We start from the raw sequence: 20,711 nt of genomic DNA, 5'->3' as shown, positions 1-20,711 counted from the left end.
CATGGAGATACACACAGTTCTCCCCATATCGGCACTCTCCCACTGCAGCATAGGGGCAGATCTGCTTCTTTGTTTCCACTGCAATTTGCTCCTTTTCTGATTCTTCCTTGGTCACTGAGCCCTGCAGGGGTGCTTCAGTGGAGGAAGAGGCAGTACGGCCACAGTAGGGCTGCCCAGGAACAAACTCAATGGCGTTCACCCAGTCTTCTGAACCAGCTCCTACAGTTGAAAAGTTTGAATTTCTTGACTCAGCTTCGCCCATATGCATTTCACCAATCTGTCCAACTACTGATGAGAGACTTGAGGAAGCAGCAAGGGGTGACTTTGCAGTTAGAGCTGTAGCAGTTGCAATGGCTTGCTGTGTTCATATTTGCAGCGGTCTCCGTAAATACAGTACTCTCGCTGAAAATACTTGTACACTACACCATATGGACTCTCAGAGAGGTCACGTGAGCATCAACAGTTATCTCCTTCCTTACAAACCCCATGCATGAAATACCTGCAGGTGACCTGTTTGGTCCGGCCGCCGCCGCTGCCGTCGCTGCCAAATCCCGTGCCCGCAGGGACGGGGAGGTAACTGTGGGGATAGGGGTGGGGGAGGCCGCTGCCACCGCCGCCCCTGCCGCTCCTGCTCTTGATGTTTTGGCTGTTGTTCCTGGAGCTGCAGCCTCCGCCATTACTGTTTATCCCACACAGCAGTGGCGCCGGAACTTCCGGGATCACATAATTCCGGTCCGGCTGAGGGGGGAGAAGGCGGCGAGGCGAAGGGTGGGAAGGGGGAGGACACTGAGGCGCCCGCTCACTCCCCTCTGGCCCGCGTCGTGTCTCTGAGTGCTCTCGCCGCTCGAACTGTGGGCCGGAGCCCGAGCACCCCCTTCTCATTACTTCTTGTTCGTATTTTTAAGTAAATTTTTATTTTTTATCACAGCAAATTTGATTACAAGATTTTGTTTGCTCTAGGTGTGCAAGATGTGGTTCTTTCACACATATACATATATCTCTTCTTCTTCGTATCCTTTTCCCATGTCGGTTATGACACAATGTGGAGTAGTCTTCTCTTGGTACTCTGTAGGTCTTTGGTGATTCTGTATTTCACATGTGTTTGTATATCTCTGTTAACCCCAATATCGTAATGTATCCAATCCTCACACCTTTCCATTTAGTGAACCATCAGTTTGTTTAATGAATCTGTGATTGCCTTTCTCTGTGGAAATATCTTCATTGGTATCAATTTTTTGGTAACACCTACAAGTGATAGGATAGGATATGTGTCTTTCGTTTTCTCACTTACTACAAGTTGCGTGATTCCTTCTAGACTCATCTATGGTGCTGCAAATGGCATTGTTTCATTTTTTCGCTAGCTAATATTCCATCTCTACATGTAGCAGTTCTTCTTTGTCCCCCCATCTGTTGGTGGACTTTTTGGTTACTTCCATATCTTGGCTATTGTAATACTGTGCAGTGCAGTTTTGCCTGCCTGTGTCTTTCCAGTTCTGTCTTCGGAGGTTATAGGTCCAGGAAGGGGCCTGCTGGATCATATGGTAGCTCAATATTTCCCTTTTAAAGGCACCTCCATTCAGTTCTCATTAGTGGCTCTTTCCAAGTTACGTCCCTCTTAAAGTTGAGCGTATGCATTTCTCCACAACACCTTCAGCATTTATTGTTTATAGTTTTCTTGCTGATGGTTATTCTGACTGGTTTGAGGTAATACCTCTTTGTGGTTGAATTTGCCTGTGTCTCATAATCCGTTGAAATTGAGCTTTAAGGCACGTGCTTTTATTTTTCAATCTGTGATTACAGCTTAGTTCTTCAAAGTGTTTTCTTAAAGTATGTGTCACATTTTGAAATGCTTTGGCCATTTACCTCCCTCTAAACATTTTGAGGGCAGGTTTCATTTACAGCCCTGCCATACTCGTTCATATGAAGTGAGCATTAGCACAGGTTTTAAAGCTGCTTTTGCAGGTAACGGCCAGAGGATGGCAGCCTTTCTACGTTCCCCACTCTGGTAACTAGGGAAACAGCTCTCCCGGCCAGTGGTGTTCCTCGGTTATAAATTAGAGTGGAATGTGCCCGGATAAACCCACAAAAGCGGATGTCTCCTTACTTTTGTTTGTTTTTTAAATTTAATTTATAGTTTTTATTGGAGTAATATTCCATTGTGTACATAGACCACTTCTTCTTGGTGCATTCCTGTATTGATGGATATTTTCGTTGCTTCCAAGTGTTGGCTATGGTAAATATTGCTGGAGTGCAGGATTGCCAGCCTGTGACTTTTTGATTCTCATTTCTCAGGGGTTACGCCCAGCACTGGGTGTGAATGATTGACCTGTAGCTCAATGTTCAAAGCACCTCCATTGTGTTTTCATTAGTGGCTCTTACCACGTCCCCCATAGAAGAGAGGGTAAGCATCTCTCCACAATCACTTCAGCATTTATTGTTTGCAGCATTTTTGCTAATGGCCATTCTGACTGCTGTGAGCTGATCGGTTTTTGTAATCTGGGTTTGCATGTCTTTAAAAATTCCTGAAATTCATCATTTTTCCTCGCCTTTTTGTTTTCTGTTAAAAAAAATGTGAGTACAGTATACCTCTTGAAATTGTCATCTTGAAAGGTTGCCCTCTTTTGAAATTTTGGTCGATTTTCGACCCCAGGAACTTTTGGAGGGCAGGTGTCATTTAAATAAATGCAAGTTTGGTGAATATTTAGTGACCTTTAGCAATGTGTTTAAAGCTGCTGTTGTGGGAAATGGCCACAAGGAGGCATCATTTCTCCGTTCCCAAATCTGGGTACCAAGGCAGCAGAGCCTTCCAGGAAGTCGTGTTCCTAGGTTTAAAATTAGAATGGAATGTGCCAGGAGAAACCCCCATAAGTTTATGTCTCATTACTTCTTCTTGTTTTTTTTTTTTTACTTTTTTTAATCGGGGTCAATTTTAGAATATTGTTTGTCCTAGGTGTACAGAATCTGGTTCATTTGTACATTATATATGTCTATCCTTGTACAGATCCTCTTCCCATGTAAAATATTACAGCGTTTTCTGTAGACCTCCCTTGCTATATGGTCGGTCTTTTTGAGAAATGTATATAATATGTATTTGTATACGTATAGTAACACTAATCTTAATTTATCCATTCCCCCCACCTTTCCTTTTACATGAGCATAGTTTGTTTTCTAATTCTGTGAGCGTCTTTCTCTGTGGAAATATGTTCATTTGTGTCAGTTATTAGCTAACCCCTGTAAGTGATATCATAGGACATAGGTCTTTTGCTTTCCGACTTACATCATGTTTGGTGATTATCCCCAGGTTCACCTGTGGTGCCTCAAAGAGCAGTGTTTCATTGTTTTCCATGGCTAATATTCCATTGTGTACATGGACCACTTCTTCTTTATCCATTCACCTGTTGAAGAACATTTTGGTTGCCTCACTGTCTTGGCTATTGTGAATAAGGCTGCAGTGCAGCTTTTGCAGCCTATGTCTTCTCGATTCTGGTCTTCTCAGGTGAGAGGCCCAGTGGCGTGCCTGCTGGATTAAATGGTACCTCAATTTTTACTTTTTAATGCAGCTCCTTTCTGTTCTCATTGTTGGCTGTTACGACTTTACGTCTCACCAGCAGGTAGAGGGTACAGAGTTCTCTAAAGCCCCTTCAGCATTTATTGTTTGTAGACTTTTTGCTGATGGTCAGTCGACTGGTGTGCGTTGAAACCTTTTTGTAGATTAGATTGCATGAGTCTAATACTTCCTGAGGTTGAGCTTTTATCCATTTTCCTTTTTTTTTTAAAGAGAGGGAGTAAAACTTCACTCTTCATACTATCTTCTTGAAAAATTGGCCTGTTTTGAATTGTTTTGTCCATTCCTTACCTCAGCACAATTTTTGAGGGCAGGTGTCCTTTACGGCCCCGAGTCCTTCTGAATGTTAATGACCATTAGCTGTGGGTGTAAAGCCGCTCTTGTGGGAAACGGCCACAAGGCGGCAGCATTTCTCCTTTACCAAATCTGGTTACTAATGCAACAGAGCCTTAATGGAAGTGGTGTTCTAGGTTGTAAACTAGAATGGAATGTGCCAGGAAAAAGCCCTTTAAGTTTATGTCTCATTACTTCTCTTTTTGGGTGGGGGGGCGGTTAAAAATTGTTTTATATGGGAAAAGTGCGTCTTACAAAAGGGCTGCTGAAAAAGACAGAGACCCCTGCAAGAATTACTTGTTTTTGCTTAACGTGAAAGTATGAGTGGTATCCAAGGAATCAAAGCAGTAGATGGACAAATCAGGGGCATCTCCAAGTCACTTTCAGGAAATAGAGCAACAAAACGCAAATTTATATTTTCTGATCAAGGAATTCTTCTAACAATTTAACTTTAGCGTATCTCGTGGATTACCACCCCTCCGTCCCCTTTTAGTGGAAAAACATGACTTACTACGGCAAGCCAATTACTCCACTACAGGAAACACCTTAGAACATAGTTTTGAATCACACCTGTCTAGCTGCAAAGCTCAGGGATGGAATGAGGCAAATACCCACACAAACGGACCCAAGAACCCGACAACAAAACCCCTCAAATGAGGACAAAGGTTTGTCAAAAAGTGCCTGGACTAGAAAGTCTAGGAGATCATAAAACATTAAATACAACTGTGTAACTGAGACCCAGTTTGTGTTAATCCATGAGATAACCAGATAGTTGAACCTCTATGGCTAAGCCCATTTCCCTATTTATATAGACAGAGCTAGCCCTGCTCTATTAACAGCTACCAATATACTGCTTTGTCCTTTAAGATCTATTTGCCACACGAGGCTGAAACCAGTAAACTTGAGTTTTTCCACTAAGGCTACAGACACTGCATCTATGCAGGGATGAGAAGCTTGTTACACACTCACACGTACCAAGTCTATCAGCCCTTGGGAGTCAACTTCCAACTCTGCATTTATTTTATTCCGCTATATCTTTATATGTGTTCTTTCACCATTTTCCTATCAGGCTAAACACAGTAAAAATCTCAACACAGTCGCACCTGGTTCTGGTTACCCAGCAGTAGTACTTGTGTGCAATTAAACAAGAGACGAAAACCACAGAACGAGTGCACAGGGTGGGGATTCCAGGGCAGGGGACAGATATAGAAACACAGATGTGCAGAATTCACCAGAAACCTCAAGCATCCGCCTAAGTCTATAGCAGAAGGCTCCACGCCACAGTTCAGATCCTTCACCTATCACCCCAATTCTTGGACCCAAAAGCAGGGCCAATGCTGTTACTTTTGAACCTGGGGTCCTCAAAAATGAGTACTGGAAATCCAGAAATGCTACCCTTGAACCGTGTGAATCTGGCTGAAAACAGATGACGCAGCAAACCTACACGCTGTCTGACCGTTAAATTCATGTTACAAGAAAACTAACTTTAAGATTCATTTTTGTAACTTTTTGAAACAGAGAAAACAACACACTCCTTGGGGAAAGGTGAGGGATTGAGAAGACAGGCCCTGGGTAAAAATTATTACGACAGCACCTGGAGTTGAGAGGCCTGCCTAGAAGAGAACCACGGGCACTGCTGCCACCAGTGGGGAGGGCTGCCGTCTGAGGCTCAGCAGACCAGTTCACACGCCCAGCAAAGCTGCTATAGATCCAAGTCATAAAAATCTTCCAGCTCATCGTGAAACAAGTCCCACTCGTCTTCAGAGTCCGTCAGGTCGTCGTCCCCACCTGCAGCCAAAAGCACAAGCAACATCTCGCCCAGCTTAAAGGTGACAACCTCTTCTTCGTCGTTGTCAAAGGGGTTGCCTTTCCCTCTCTCCTCAATGATCTCCCAGAAGTGGTTCGTTCGTTGGGCCCGGTATGTGCTTGATGTTCCCACTTTCTGTCTCTGTGGCTCCTCTCTATGGCATCAGGGTACGCATGCTTGTAAACGCAGTTCCCTCCAAATGGGCAGCTCCCACGTCCTTCGTCAAAATACCTGCACACCTTGTTGCTCATTGCCTCCTTGTATTTCTGAATGAGTTTCTGCTTCTCTTCTTTCTCCTCCACCCAGTACTCACTTGGAATGACAATGTTAGATGTGATCCGGCATTCTGGGCAGTACTTTATGATCTTGCTCTCAAATTGCTTAGCACTCCTCCACTTGCGAATACATTTGAGACAGTAGGTGTGGTTGCAGTTGGAGAGGATTCCGAAGCGGCGCTCGCGGGGGTTGGCTTTCTCATAGACCACCTCCATGCAGATCCCACACACCATGTCCTTGCTGTGCTGCACAGCAAACGAGAGCTCCATGTCCTTCTCATGGGCCTCGATGCAAGATTTGATGTGTTGTGATCTTTGGGCAGCATCCACTGGATGGAAGACCTGCAGCCCACACATATCACACGCGTCTCCATGGAGATACACACAGTTCTCCCCATATCGGCACTCTCCCACTGCAGCATAGGGGCAGATCTGCTTCTTTGTTTCCACTGCAATTTGCTCCTTTTCTGATTCTTCCTTGGTCACTGAGCCCTGCAGGGGTGCTTCAGTGGAGGAAGAGGCAGTACGGCCACAGTAGGGCTGCCCAGGAACAAACTCAATGGCGTTCACCCAGTCTTCTGAACCAGCTCCTACAGTTGAAAAGTTTGAATTTCTTGACTCAGCTTCGCCCATATGCATTTCACCAATCTGTCCAACTACTGATGAGAGACTTGAGGAAGCAGCAAGGGGTGACTTTGCAGTTAGAGCTGTAGCAGTTGCAATGGCTTGCTGTGTTCATATTTGCAGCGGTCTCCGTAAATACAGTACTCTCGCTGAAAATACTTGTACACTACACCATATGGACTCTCAGAGAGGTCACGTGAGCATCGACAGTTATCTCCTTCCTTACAAACCCCATGCATGAAATACCTGCAGGTGACCTGTTTGGTCCGGCCGCCGCCGCTGCCGTCGCTGCCAAATCCCGTGCCCGCAGGGACGGGGAGGTAACTGTGGGGATAGGGGTGGGGGAGGCCGCTGCCACCGCCGCCCCTGCCGCTCCTGCTCTTGATGTTTTGGCTGTTGTTCCTGGAGCTGCAGCCTCCGCCATTACTGTTTATCCCACACAGCAGTGGCGCCGGAACTTCCGGGATCACATAATTCCGGTCCGGCTGAGGGGGGAGAAGGCGGCGAGGCGAAGGGTGGGAAGGGGGAGGACTCTGAGGCGCCCGCTCACTCCCCTCTGGCCCGCGTCGTGTCTCTGAGTGCTCTCGCCGCTCGAACTGTGGGCCGGAGCCCGAGCACCCCCTTCTCATTACTTCTTGTTCGTATTTTTAAGTAAATTTTTATTTTTTATCACAGCAAATTTGATTACAAGATTTTGTTTGCTCTAGGTGTGCAAGATGTGGTTCTTTCACACATATACATATATCTCTTCTTCTTCGTATCCTTTTCCCATGTAGGTTATGACACAATGTGGAGTAGTCTTCTCTTGGTATTCTGTAGGTCTTTGGTGATTCTGTATTTCACATGTGTTTGTATATCTCTGTTAACCCCAATATCGTAATGTATCCAATCCTCACACCTTTCCATTTAGTGAACCATCAGTTTGTTTAATGAATCTGTGATTGCCTTTCTCTGTGGAAATATCTTCATTGGTATCAATTTTTTGGTAACACCTACAAGTGATAGGATAGGATATGTGTCTTTCGTTTTCTCACTTACTACAAGTTGCGTGATTCCTTCTAGACTCATCTATGGTGCTGCAAATGGCATTGTTTCATTTTTTCGCTAGCTAATATTCCATCTCTACATGTAGCAGTTCTTCTTTGTCCCCCCATCTGTTGGTGGACTTTTTGGTTACTTCCATATCTTGGCTATTGTAATACTGTGCAGTGCAGTTTTGCCTGCCTGTGTCTTTCCAGTTCTGTCTTCGGAGGTTATAGGTCCAGGAAGGGGCCTGCTGGATCATATGGTAGCTCAATATTTCCCTTTTAAAGGCACCTCCATTCAGTTCTCATTAGTGGCTCTTTCCAAGTTACGTCCCTCTTAAAGTTGAGCGTATGCATTTCTCCACAACACCTTCAGCATTTATTGTTTATAGTTTTCTTGCTGATGGTTATTCTGACTGGTTTGAGATAATACCTCTTTGTGGTTGAATTTGCATGTGTCTCATAATCTGTTGAAATTGAGCTTTAAGGCACGTGCTTTTATTTTTCAGTCTGTGATTACAGCTTAGTTCTTCAAAGTGTTTTCTTAAAGTATGTGTCACATTTTGAAATGCTTTGGCCATTTACCTCCCTCTAAACATTTTGAGGGCAGGTTTCATTTACAGCCCTGCCATACTCGTTCATATGAAGTGAGCATTAGCACAGGTTTTAAAGCTGCTTTTGCAGGTAACGGCCAGAGGATGGCAGCCTTTCTACGTTCCCCACTCTGGTAACTAGGGAAACAGCTCTCCCGGCCAGTGGTGTTCCTCGGTTATAAATTAGAGTGGAATGTGCCCGGATAAACCCACAAAAGCGGATGTCTCCTTACTTTTGTTTGTTTTTTAAATTTAATTTATAGTTTTTATTGGAGTAATAGTCCATTGTGTACATAGACCACTTCTTCTTGGTGCATTCCTGTATTGATGGATATTTTCGTTGCTTCCAAGTGTTGGCTATGGTAAATATTGCTGGAGTGCAGGATTGCCAGCCTGTGACTTTTTGATTCTCATTTCTCAGGGGTTACGCCCAGCACTGGGTGTGAATGATTGACCTGTAGCTCAATGTTCAAAGCACCTCCATTGTGTTTTCATTAGTGGCTCTTACCACGTCCCCCATAGAAGAGAGGGTAAGCATCTCTCCACAATCACTTCAGCATTTATTGTTTGCAGCATTTTTGCTAATGGCCATTCTGACTGCTGTGAGCTGATCGGTTTTTGTAATTTGGGTTTGCATGTCTTTAAAAATTCCTGAAATTCATCATTTTTCCTCGCCTTTTTGTTTTCTGTTAAAAAAAATGTGAGTACAGTATACCTCTTGAAATTGTTATCTTGAAAGGTTGCCCTCTTTTGAAATTTTGGTCGATTTTCGACCCCAGGAACTTTTGGAGGGCAGGTGTCATTTAAATAAATGCAAGTTTGGTGAATATTTAGTGACCTTTAGCAATGTGTTTAAAGCTGCTGTTGTGGGAAATGGCCACAAGGAGGCATCATTTCTCCGTTCCCAAATCTGGGTACCAAGGCAGCAGAGCCTTCCAGGAAGTCGTGTTCCTAGGTTTAAAATTAGAATGGAATGTGCCAGGAGAAACCCCCATAAGTTTATGTCTCATTACTTCTTCTTGTTTTTTTTTTTTTACTTTTTTTAATCGGGGTCAATTTTAGAATATTGTTTGTCCTAGGTGTACAGAATCTGGTTCATTTGTACATTATATATGTCTATCCTTGTACAGATCCTCTTCCCATGTAAAATATTACAGCGTTTTCTGTAGACCTCCCTTGCTATATGGTCGGTCTTTTTGATAAATGTATATAATATGTATTTGTATACGTATAGTAACACTAATCTTAATTTATCCATTCCCCCCACCTTTCCTTTTACATGAGCATAGTTTGTTTTCTAATTCTGTGAGCGTCTTTCTCTGTGGAAATATGTTCATTTGTGTCAGTTATTAGCTAACCCCTGTAAGTGATATCATAGGATATAGGTCTTTTGCTTTCCGACTTACATCATGTTTGGTGATTATCCCCAGGTTCACCTGTGGTGCCTCAAAGAGCAGTGTTTCATTGTTTTCCATGGCTAATATTCCATTGTGTACATGGACCACTTCTTCTTTATCCATTCACCTGTTGAAGAACATTTTGGTTGCTTCACTGTCTTGGCTATTGTGAATAAGGCTGCAGTGCAGCTTTTGCAGCCTATGTCTTCTCGATTCTGGTCTTCTCAGGTGAGAGGCCCAGTGGCGTGCCTGCTGGATTAAATGGTACCTCAATTTTTACTTTTTAATGCAGCTCCTTTCTGTTCTCATTGTTGGCTGTTACGACTTTACGTCTCACCAGCAGGTAGAGGGTACAGAGTTCTCTAAAGCCCCTTCAGCATTTATTGTTTGTAGACTTTTTGCTGATGGTCAGTCGACTGGTGTGCGTTGAAACCTTTTTGTAGATTAGATTGCATGAGTCTAATACTTCCTGAGGTTGAGCTTTTATCCATTTTCCTTTTTTTTTTAAAGAGAGGGAGTAAAACTTCACTCTTCATACTATCTTCTTGAAAAATTGGCCTGTTTTGAATTGTTTTGTCCATTCCTTACCTCAGCACAATTTTTGAGGGCAGGTGTCCTTTACGGCCCCGAGTCCTTCTGAATGTTAATGACCATTAGCTGTGGGTGTAAAGCCGCTCTTGTGGGAAACGGCCACAAGGCGGCAGCATTTCTCCTTTACCAAATCTGGTTACTAATGCAACAGAGCCTTAATGGAAGTGGTGTTCTAGGTTGTAAACTAGAATGGAATGTGCCAGGAAAAAGCCCTTTAAGTTTATGTCTCATTACTTCTCTTTTTGGGTGGGGGGGCGGTTAAAAATTGTTTTATATGGGAAAAGTGCGTCTTACAAAAGGGCTGCTGAAAAAGACAGAGACCCCTGCAAGAATTACTTGTTTTTGCTTAACGTGAAAGTATGAGTGGTATCCAAGGAATCAAAGCAGTAGATGGACAAATCAGGGGCATCTCCAAGTCACTTTCAGGAAATAGAGCAACAAAACGCAAATTTATATTTTCTGATCAAGGAATTCTTCTAACAATTTAACTTTAGCGTATCTCGTGGATTACCACCCCTCCGTCCCCTTTTAGTGGAAAAACATGACTTACTACGGCAAGCCAATTACTCCACTACAGGAAACACCTTAGAACATAGTTTTGAATCACACCTGTCTAGCTGCAAAGCTCAGGGATGGAATGAGGCAAATACCCACACAAACGGACCCAAGAACCCGACAACAAAACCCCTCAAATGAGGACAAAGGTTTGTCAAAAAGTGCCTGGACTAGAAAGTCTAGGAGATCATAAAACATTAAATACAACTGTATAACTGAGACCCAGTTTGTGTTAATCCATGAGATAACCAGATAGTTGAACCTCTATGGCTAAGCCCATTTCCCTATTTATATAGACAGAGCTAGCCCTGCTCTATTAACAGCTACCAATATACTGCTTTGTCCTTTAAGATCTATTTGCCACACGAGGCTGAAACCAGTAAACTTGAGTTTTTCCACTAAGGCTACAGACACTGCATCTATGCAGGGATGAGAAGCTTGTTACACACTCACACGTACCAAGTCTATCAGCCCTTGGGAGTCAACTTCCAACTCTGCATTTATTTTATTCCGCTATATCTTTATATGTGTTCTTTCACCATTTTCCTATCAGGCTAAACACAGTAAAAATCTCAACACAGTCGCACCTGGTTCTGGTTACCCAGCAGTAGTACTTGTGTGCAATTAAACAAGAGACGAAAACCACAGAACGAGTGCACAGGGTGGGGATTCCAGGGCAGGGGACAGATATAGAAACACAGATGTGCAGAATTCACCAGAAACCTCAAGCATCCGCCTAAGTCTATAGCAGAAGGCTCCACGCCACAGTTCAGATCCTTCACCTATCACCCCAATTCTTGGACCCAAAAGCAGGGCCAATGCTGTTACTTTTGAACCTGGGGTCCTCAAAAATGAGTACTGGAAATCCAGAAATGCTACCCTTGAACCGTGTGAATCTGGCTGAAAACAGATGACGCAGCAAACCTACACGCTGTCTGACCGTTAAATTCATGTTACAAGAAAACTAACTTTAAGATTCATTTTTGTAACTTTTTGAAACAGAGAAAACAACACACTCCTTGGGGAAAGGTGAGGGATTGAGAAGACAGGCCCTGGGTAAAAATTATTACGACAGCACCTGGAGTTGAGAGGCCTGCCTAGAAGAGAACCACGGGCACTGCTGCCACCAGTGGGGAGGGCTGCCGTCTGAGGCTCAGCAGACCAGTTCACACGCCCAGCAAAGCTGCTATAGATCCAAGTCATAAAAATCTTCCAGCTCATCGTGAAACAAGTCCCACTCGTCTTCAGAGTCCGTCAGGTCGTCGTCCCCACCTGCAGCCAAAAGCACAAGCAACATCTCGCCCAGCTTAAAGGTGACAACCTCTTCTTCGTCGTTGTCAAAGGGGTTGCCTTTCCCTCTCTCCTCAATGATCTCCCAGAAGTGGTTCGTTCGTTGGGCCCGGTATGTGCTTGATGTTCCCACTTTCTGTCTCTGTGGCTCCTCTCTATGGCATCAGGGTACGCATGCTTGTAAACGCAGTTCCCTCCAAATGGGCAGCTCCCACGTCCTTCGTCAAAATACCTGCACACCTTGTTGCTCATTGCCTCCTTGTATTTCTGAATGAGTTTCTGCTTCTCTTCTTTCTCCTCCACCCAGTACTCACTTGGAATGACAATGTTAGATGTGATCCGGCATTCTGGGCAGTACTTTATGATCTTGCTCTCAAATTGCTTAGCACTCCTCCACTTGCGAATACATTTGAGACAGTAGGTGTGGTTGCAGTTGGAGAGGATTCCGAAGCGGCGCTCGCGGGGGTTGGCTTTCTCATAGACCACCTCCATGCAGATCCCACACACCATGTCCTTGCTGTGCTGCACAGCAAACGAGAGCTCCATGTCCTTCTCATGGGCCTCGATGCAAGATTTGATGTGTTGTGATCTTTGGGCAGCATCCACTGGATGGAAGACCTGCAGCCCACACATATCACACGCGTCTCCATGGAGATACACACAGTTCTCCCCATATCGGCACTCTCCCACTGCAGCATAGGGGCAGATCTGCTTCTTTGTTTCCACTGCAATTTGCTCCTTTTCTGATTCTTCCTTGGTCACTGAGCCCTGCAGGGGTGCTTCAGTGGAGGAAGAGGCAGTACGGCCACAGTAGGGCTGCCCAGGAACAAACTCAATGGCGTTCACCCAGTCTTCTGAACCAGCTCCTACAGTTGAAAAGTTTGAATTTCTTGACTCAGCTTCGCCCATATGCATTTCACCAATCTGTCCAACTACTGATGAGAGACTTGAGGAAGCAGCAAGGGGTGACTTTGCAGTTAGAGCTGTAGCAGTTGCAATGGCTTGCTGTGTTCATATTTGCAGCGGTCTCCGTAAATACAGTACTCTCGCTGAAAATACTTGTACACTACACCATATGGACTCTCAGAGAGGTCACGTGAGCATCGACAGTTATCTCCTTCCTTACAAACCCCATGCATGAAATACCTGCAGGTGACCTGTTTGGTCCGGCCGCCGCCGCTGCCGTCGCTGCCAAATCCCGTGCCCGCAGGGACGGGGAGGTAACTGTGGGGATAGGGGTGGGGGAGGCCGCTGCCACCGCCGCCCCTGCCGCTCCTGCTCTTGATGTTTTGGCTGTTGTTCCTGGAGCTGCAGCCTCCGCCATTACTGTTTATCCCACACAGCAGTGGCGCCGGAACTTCCGGGATCACATAATTCCGGTCCGGCTGAGGGGGGAGAAGGCGGCGAGGCGAAGGGTGGGAAGGGGGAGGACTCTGAGGCGCCCGCTCACTCCCCTCTGGCCCGCGTCGTGTCTCTGAGTGCTCTCGCCGCTCGAACTGTGGGCCGGAGCCCGAGCACCCCCTTCTCATTACTTCTTGTTCGTATTTTTAAGTAAATTTTTATTTTTTATCACAGCAAATTTGATTACAAGATTTTGTTTGCTCTAGGTGTGCAAGATGTGGTTCTTTCACACATATACATATATCTCTTCTTCTTCGTATCCTTTTCCCATGTAGGTTATGACACAATGTGGAGTAGTCTTCTCTTGGTATTCTGTAGGTCTTTGGTGATTCTGTATTTCACATGTGTTTGTATATCTCTGTTAACCCCAATATCGTAATGTATCCAATCCTCACACCTTTCCATTTAGTGAACCATCAGTTTGTTTAATGAATCTGTGATTGCCTTTCTCTGTGGAAATATCTTCATTGGTATCAATTTTTTGGTAACACCTACAAGTGATAGGATAGGATATGTGTCTTTCGTTTTCTCACTTACTACAAGTTGCGTGATTCCTTCTAGACTCATCTATGGTGCTGCAAATGGCATTGTTTCATTTTTTCGCTAGCTAATATTCCATCTCTACATGTAGCAGTTCTTCTTTGTCCCCCCATCTGTTGGTGGACTTTTTGGTTACTTCCATATCTTGGCTATTGTAATACTGTGCAGTGCAGTTTTGCCTGCCTGTGTCTTTCCAGTTCTGTCTTCGGAGGTTATAGGTCCAGGAAGGGGCCTGCTGGATCATATGGTAGCTCAATATTTCCCTTTTAAAGGCACCTCCATTCAGTTCTCATTAGTGGCTCTTTCCAAGTTACGTCCCTCTTAAAGTTGAGCGTATGCATTTCTCCACAACACCTTCAGCATTTATTGTTTATAGTTTTCTTGCTGATGGTTATTCTGACTGGTTTGAGATAATACCTCTTTGTGGTTGAATTTGCATGTGTCTCATAATCTGTTGAAATTGAGCTTTAAGGCACGTGCTTTTATTTTTCAGTCTGTGATTACAGCTTAGTTCTTCAAAGTGTTTTCTTAAAGTATGTGTCACATTTTGAAATGCTTTGGCCATTTACCTCCCTCTAAACATTTTGAGGGCAGGTTTCATTTACAGCCCTGCCATACTCGTTCATATGAAGTGAGCATTAGCACAGGTTTTAAAGCTGCTTTTGCAGGTAACGGCCAGAGGATGGCAGCCTTTCTACGTTCCCCACTCTGGTAACTAGGGAAACAGCTCTCCCGGCCAGTGGTGTTCCTCGGTTATAAATTAGAGTGGAATGTGCCCGGATAAACCCACAAAAGCGGATGTCTCCTTACTTTTGTTTGTTTTTTAAATTTAATTTATAGTTTTTATTGGAGTAATAGTCCATTGTGTACATAGACCACTTCTTCTTGGTGCATTCCTGTATTGATGGATATTTTCGTTGCTTCCAAGTGTTGGCTATGGTAAATATTGCTGGAGTGCAGGATTGCCAGCCTGTGACTTTTTGATTCTCATTTCTCAGGGGTTACGCCCAGCACTGGGTGTGAATGATTGACCTGTAGCTCAATGTTCAAAGCACCTCCATTGTGTTTTCATTAGTGGCTCTTACCACGTCCCCCATAGAAGAGAGGGTAAGCATCTCTCCACAATCACTTCAGCATTTATTGTTTGCAGCATTTTTGCTAATGGCCATTCTGACTGCTGTGAGCTGATCGGTTTTTGTAATTTGGGTTTGCATGTCTTTAAAAATTCCTGAAATTCATCATTTTTCCTCGCCTTTTTGTTTTCTGTTAAAAAAAATGTGAGTACAGTATACCTCTTGAAATTGTCATCTTGAAAGGTTGCCCTCTTTTGAAATTTTGGTCGATTTTCGACCCCAGGAACTTTTGGAGGGCAGGTGTCATTTAAATAAATGCAAGTTTGGTGAATATTTAGTGACCTTTAGCAATGTGTTTAAAGCTGCTGTTGTGGGAAATGGCCACAAGGAGGCATCATTTCTCCGTTCCCAAATCTGGGTACCAAGGCAGCAGAGCCTTCCAGGAAGTCGTGTTCCTAGGTTTAAAATTAGAATGGAATGTGCCAGGAGAAACCCCCATAAGTTTATGTCTCATTACTTCTTCTTGTTTTTTTTTTTTTACTTTTTTTAATCGGGGTCAATTTTAGAATATTGTTTGTCCTAGGTGTACAGAATCTGGTTCATTTGTACATTATATATGTCTATCCTTGTACAGATCCTCTTCCCATGTAAAATATTACAGCGTTTTCTGTAGACCTCCCTTGCTATATGGTCGGTCTTTTTGATAAATGTATATAATATGTATTTGTATACGTATAGTAACACTAATCTTAATTTATCCATTCCCCCCACCTTTCCTTTTACATGAGCATAGTTTGTTTTCTAATTCTGTGAGCGTCTTTCTCTGTGGAAATATGTTCATTTGTGTCAGTTATTAGCTAACCCCTGTAAGTGATATCATAGGATATAGGTCTTTTGCTTTCCGACTTACATCATGTTTGGTGATTATCCCCAGGTTCACCTGTGGTGCCTCAAAGAGCAGTGTTTCATTGTTTTCCATGGCTAATATTCCATTGTGTACATGGACCACTTCTTCTTTATCCATTCACCTGTTGAAGAACATTTTGGTTGCTTCACTGTCTTGGCTATTGTGAATAAGGCTGCAGTGCAGCTTTTGCAGCCTATGTCTTCTCGATTCTGGTCTTCTCAGGTGAGAGGCCCAGTGGCGTGCCTGCTGGATTAAATGGTACCTCAATTTTTACTTTTTAATGCAGCTCCTTTCTGTTCTCATTGTTGGCTGTTACGACTTTACGTCTCACCAGCAGGTAGAGGGTACAGAGTTCTCTAAAGCCCCTTCAGCATTTATTGTTTGTAGACTTTTTGCTGATGGTCAGTCGACTGGTGTGCGTTGAAACCTTTTTGTAGATTAGATTGCATGAGTCTAATACTTCCTGAGGTTGAGCTTTTATCCATTTTCCTTTTTTTTTTAAAGAGAGGGAGTAAAACTTCACTCTTCATACTATCTTCTTGAAAAATTGGCCTGTTTTGAATTGTTTTGTCCATTCCTTACCTCAGCACAATTTTTGAGGGCAGGTGTCCTTTACGGCCCCGAGTCCTTCTGAATGTTAATGACCATTAGCTGTGGGTGTAAAGCCGCTCTTGTGGGAAACGGCCACAAGGCGGCAGCATTTCTCCTTTACCAAATCTGGTTACTAATGCAACAGAGCCTTAATGGAAGTGGTGTTCTAGGTTGTAAACTAGAATGGAATGTGCCAGGAAAAAGCCCTTTAAGTTTATGTCTCATTACTTCTCTTTTTGGGTGGGGGGGCGGTTAAAAATTGTTTTATATGGGAAAAGTGCGTCTTACAAAAGGGCTGCTGAAAAAGACAGAGACCCCTGCAAGAATTACTTGTTTTTGCTTAACGTGAAAGTATGAGTGGTATCCAAGGAATCAAAGCAGTAGATGGACAAATCAGGGGCATCTCCAAGTCACTTTCAGGAAATAGAGCAACAAAACGCAAATTTATATTTTCTGATCAAGGAATTCTTCTAACAATTTAACTTTAGCGTATCTCGTGGATTACCACCCCTCCGTCCCCTTTTAGTGGAAAAACATGACTTACTACGGCAAGCCAATTACTCCACTACAGGAAACACCTTAGAACATAGTTTTGAATCACACCTGTCTAGCTGCAAAGCTCAGGGATGGAATGAGGCAAATACCCACACAAACGGACCCAAGAACCCGACAACAAAACCCCTCAAATGAGGACAAAGGTTTGTCAAAAAGTGCCTGGACTAGAAAGTCTAGGAGATCATAAAACATTAAATACAACTGTATAACTGAGACCCAGTTTGTGTTAATCCATGAGATAACCAGATAGTTGAACCTCTATGGCTAAGCCCATTTCCCTATTTATATAGACAGAGCTAGCCCTGCTCTATTAACAGCTACCAATATACTGCTTTGTCCTTTAAGATCTATTTGCCACACGAGGCTGAAACCAGTAAACTTGAGTTTTTCCACTAAGGCTACAGACACTGCATCTATGCAGGGATGAGAAGCTTGTTACACACTCACACGTACCAAGTCTATCAGCCCTTGGGAGTCAACTTCCAACTCTGCATTTATTTTATTCCGCTATATCTTTATATGTGTTCTTTCACCATTTTCCTATCAGGCTAAACACAGTAAAAATCTCAACACAGTCGCACCTGGTTCTGGTTACCCAGCAGTAGTACTTGTGTGCAATTAAACAAGAGACGAAAACCACAGAACGAGTGCACAGGGTGGGGATTCCAGGGCAGGGGACAGATATAGAAACACAGATGTGCAGAATTCACCAGAAACCTCAAGCATCCGCCTAAGTCTATAGCAGAAGGCTCCACGCCACAGTTCAGATCCTTCACCTATCACCCCAATTCTTGGACCCAAAAGCAGGGCCAATGCTGTTACTTTTGAACCTGGGGTCCTCAAAAATGAGTACTGGAAATCCAGAAATGCTACCCTTGAACCGTGTGAATCTGGCTGAAAACAGATGACGCAGCAAACCTACACGCTGTCTGACCGTTAAATTCATGTTACAAGAAAACTAACTTTAAGATTCATTTTTGTAACTTTTTGAAACAGAGAAAACAACACACTCCTTGGGGAAAGGTGAGGGATTGAGAAGACAGGCCCTGGGTAAAAATTATTACGACAGCACCTGGAGTTGAGAGGCCTGCCTAGAAGAGAACCACGGGCACTGCTGCCACCAGTGGGGAGGGCTGCCGTCTGAGGCTCAGCAGACCAGTTCACACGCCCAGCAAAGCTGCTATAGATCCAAGTCATAAAAATCTTCCAGCTCATCGTGAAACAAGTCCCACTCGTCTTCAGAGTCCGTCAGGTCGTCGTCCCCACCTGCAGCCAAAAGCACAAGCAACATCTCGCCCAGCTTAAAGGTGACAACCTCTTCTTCGTCGTTGTCAAAGGGGTTGCCTTTCCCTCTCTCCTCAATGATCTCCCAGAAGTGGTTCGTTCGTTGGGCCCGGTATGTGCTTGATGTTCCCACTTTCTGTCTCTGTGGCTCCTCTCTATGGCATCAGGGTACGCATGCTTGTAAACGCAGTTCCCTCCAAATGGGCAGCTCCCACGTCCTTCGTCAAAATACCTGCACACCTTGTTGCTCATTGCCTCCTTGTATTTCTGAATGAGTTTCTGCTTCTCTTCTTTCTCCTCCACCCAGTACTCACTTGGAATGACAATGTTAGATGTGATCCGGCATTCTGGGCAGTACTTTATGATCTTGCTCTCAAATTGCTTAGCACTCCTCCACTTGCGAATACATTTGAGACAGTAGGTGTGGTTGCAGTTGGAGAGGATTCCGAAGCGGCGCTCGCGGGGGTTGGCTTTCTCATAGACCACCTCCATGCAGATCCCACACACCATGTCCTTGCTGTGCTGCACAGCAAACGAGAGCTCCATGTCCTTCTCATGGGCCTCGATGCAAGATTTGATGTGTTGTGATCTTTGGGCAGCATCCACTGGATGGAAGACCTGCAGCCCACACATATCACACGCGTCTCCATGGAGATACACACAGTTCTCCCCATATCGGCACTCTCCCACTGCAGCATAGGGGCAGATCTGCTTCTTTGTTTCCACTGCAATTTGCTCCTTTTCTGATTCTTCCTTGGTCACTGAGCCCTGCAGGGGTGCTTCAGTGGAGGAAGAGGCAGTACGGCCACAGTAGGGCTGCCCAGGAACAAACTCAATGGCGTTCACCCAGTCTTCTGAACCAGCTCCTACAGTTGAAAAGTTTGAATTTCTTGACTCAGCTTCGCCCATATGCATTTCACCAATCTGTCCAACTACTGATGAGAGACTTGAGGAAGCAGCAAGGGGTGACTTTGCAGTTAGAGCTGTAGCAGTTGCAATGGCTTGCTGTGTTCATATTTGCAGCGGTCTCCGTAAATACAGTACTCTCGCTGAAAATACTTGTACACTACACCATATGGACTCTCAGAGAGGTCACGTGAGCATCGACAGTTATCTCCTTCCTTACAAACCCCATGCATGAAATACCTGCAGGTGACCTGTTTGGTCCAGCCGCCGCCGCTGCCGTCGCTGCCAAATCCCGTGCCCGCAGGGACGGGGAGGTAACTGTGGGGATAGGGGTGGGGGAGGCCGCTGCCACCGCCGCCCCTGCCGCTCCTGCTCTTGATGTTTTGGCTGTTGTTCCCGGAGCTGCAGCCTCCGCCATTACTGTTTATCCCACACAGCAGTGGCGCCGGAACTTCCGGGATCACATAATTCCGGTCCGGCTGAGGGGGGAGAAGGCGGCGAGGCGAAGGGTGGGAAGGGGGAGGACACTGAGGCGCCCGCTCACTCCCCTCTGGCCCACGTCGTGTCTCTGAGTGCTCTCGCCGCTCGAACTGTGGGCCGGAGCCCGAGCACCCCCTTCTCATTACTTCTTGTTCGTATTTTTAAGTAAATTTTTATTTTTTATCACAGCAAATTTGATTACAAGATTTTGTTTGCTCTAGGTGTGCAAGATGTGGTTCTTTCACACATATACATATATCTCTTCTTCTTCGTATCCTTTTCCCATGTAGGTTATGACACAATGTGGAGTAGTCTTCTCTTGGTATTCTGTAGGTCTTTGGTGATTCTGTATTTCACATGTGTTTGTATATCTCTGTTAACCCCAATATCGTAATGTATCCAATCCTCACACCTTTCCATTTAGTGAACCATCAGTTTGTTTAATGAATCTGTGATTGCCTTTCTCTGTGGAAATATCTTCATTGGTATCAATTTTTTGGTAACACCTACAAGTGATAGGATAGGATATGTGTCTTTCGTTTTCTCACTTACTACAAGTTGCGTGATTCCTTCTAGACTCATCTATGGTGCTGCAAATGGCATTGTTTCATTTTTTCGCTAGCTAATATTCCATCTCTACATGTAGCAGTTCTTCTTTGTCCCCCCATCTGTTGGTGGACTTTTTGGTTACTTCCATATCTTGGCTATTGTAATACTGTGCAGTGCAGTTTTGCCTGCCTGTGTCTTTCCAGTTCTGTCTTCGGAGGTTATAGGTCCAGGAAGGGGCCTGCTGGATCATATGGTAGCTCAATATTTCCCTTTTAAAGGCACCTCCATTCAGTTCTCATTAGTGGCTCTTTCCAAGTTACGTCCCTCTTAAAGTTGAGCGTATGCATTTCTCCACAACACCTTCAGCATT

This window comes from Balaenoptera ricei, chromosome 2, assembly GCF_028023285.1.
Source record: "Balaenoptera ricei isolate mBalRic1 chromosome 2, mBalRic1.hap2, whole genome shotgun sequence".
In the NCBI taxonomy this organism is placed as follows: Eukaryota; Metazoa; Chordata; class Mammalia; order Artiodactyla; family Balaenopteridae; genus Balaenoptera; species Balaenoptera ricei.
The sequence above is the reverse complement of the archived record's forward strand: the minus strand, read 5'-3'. Positions refer to the sequence as shown.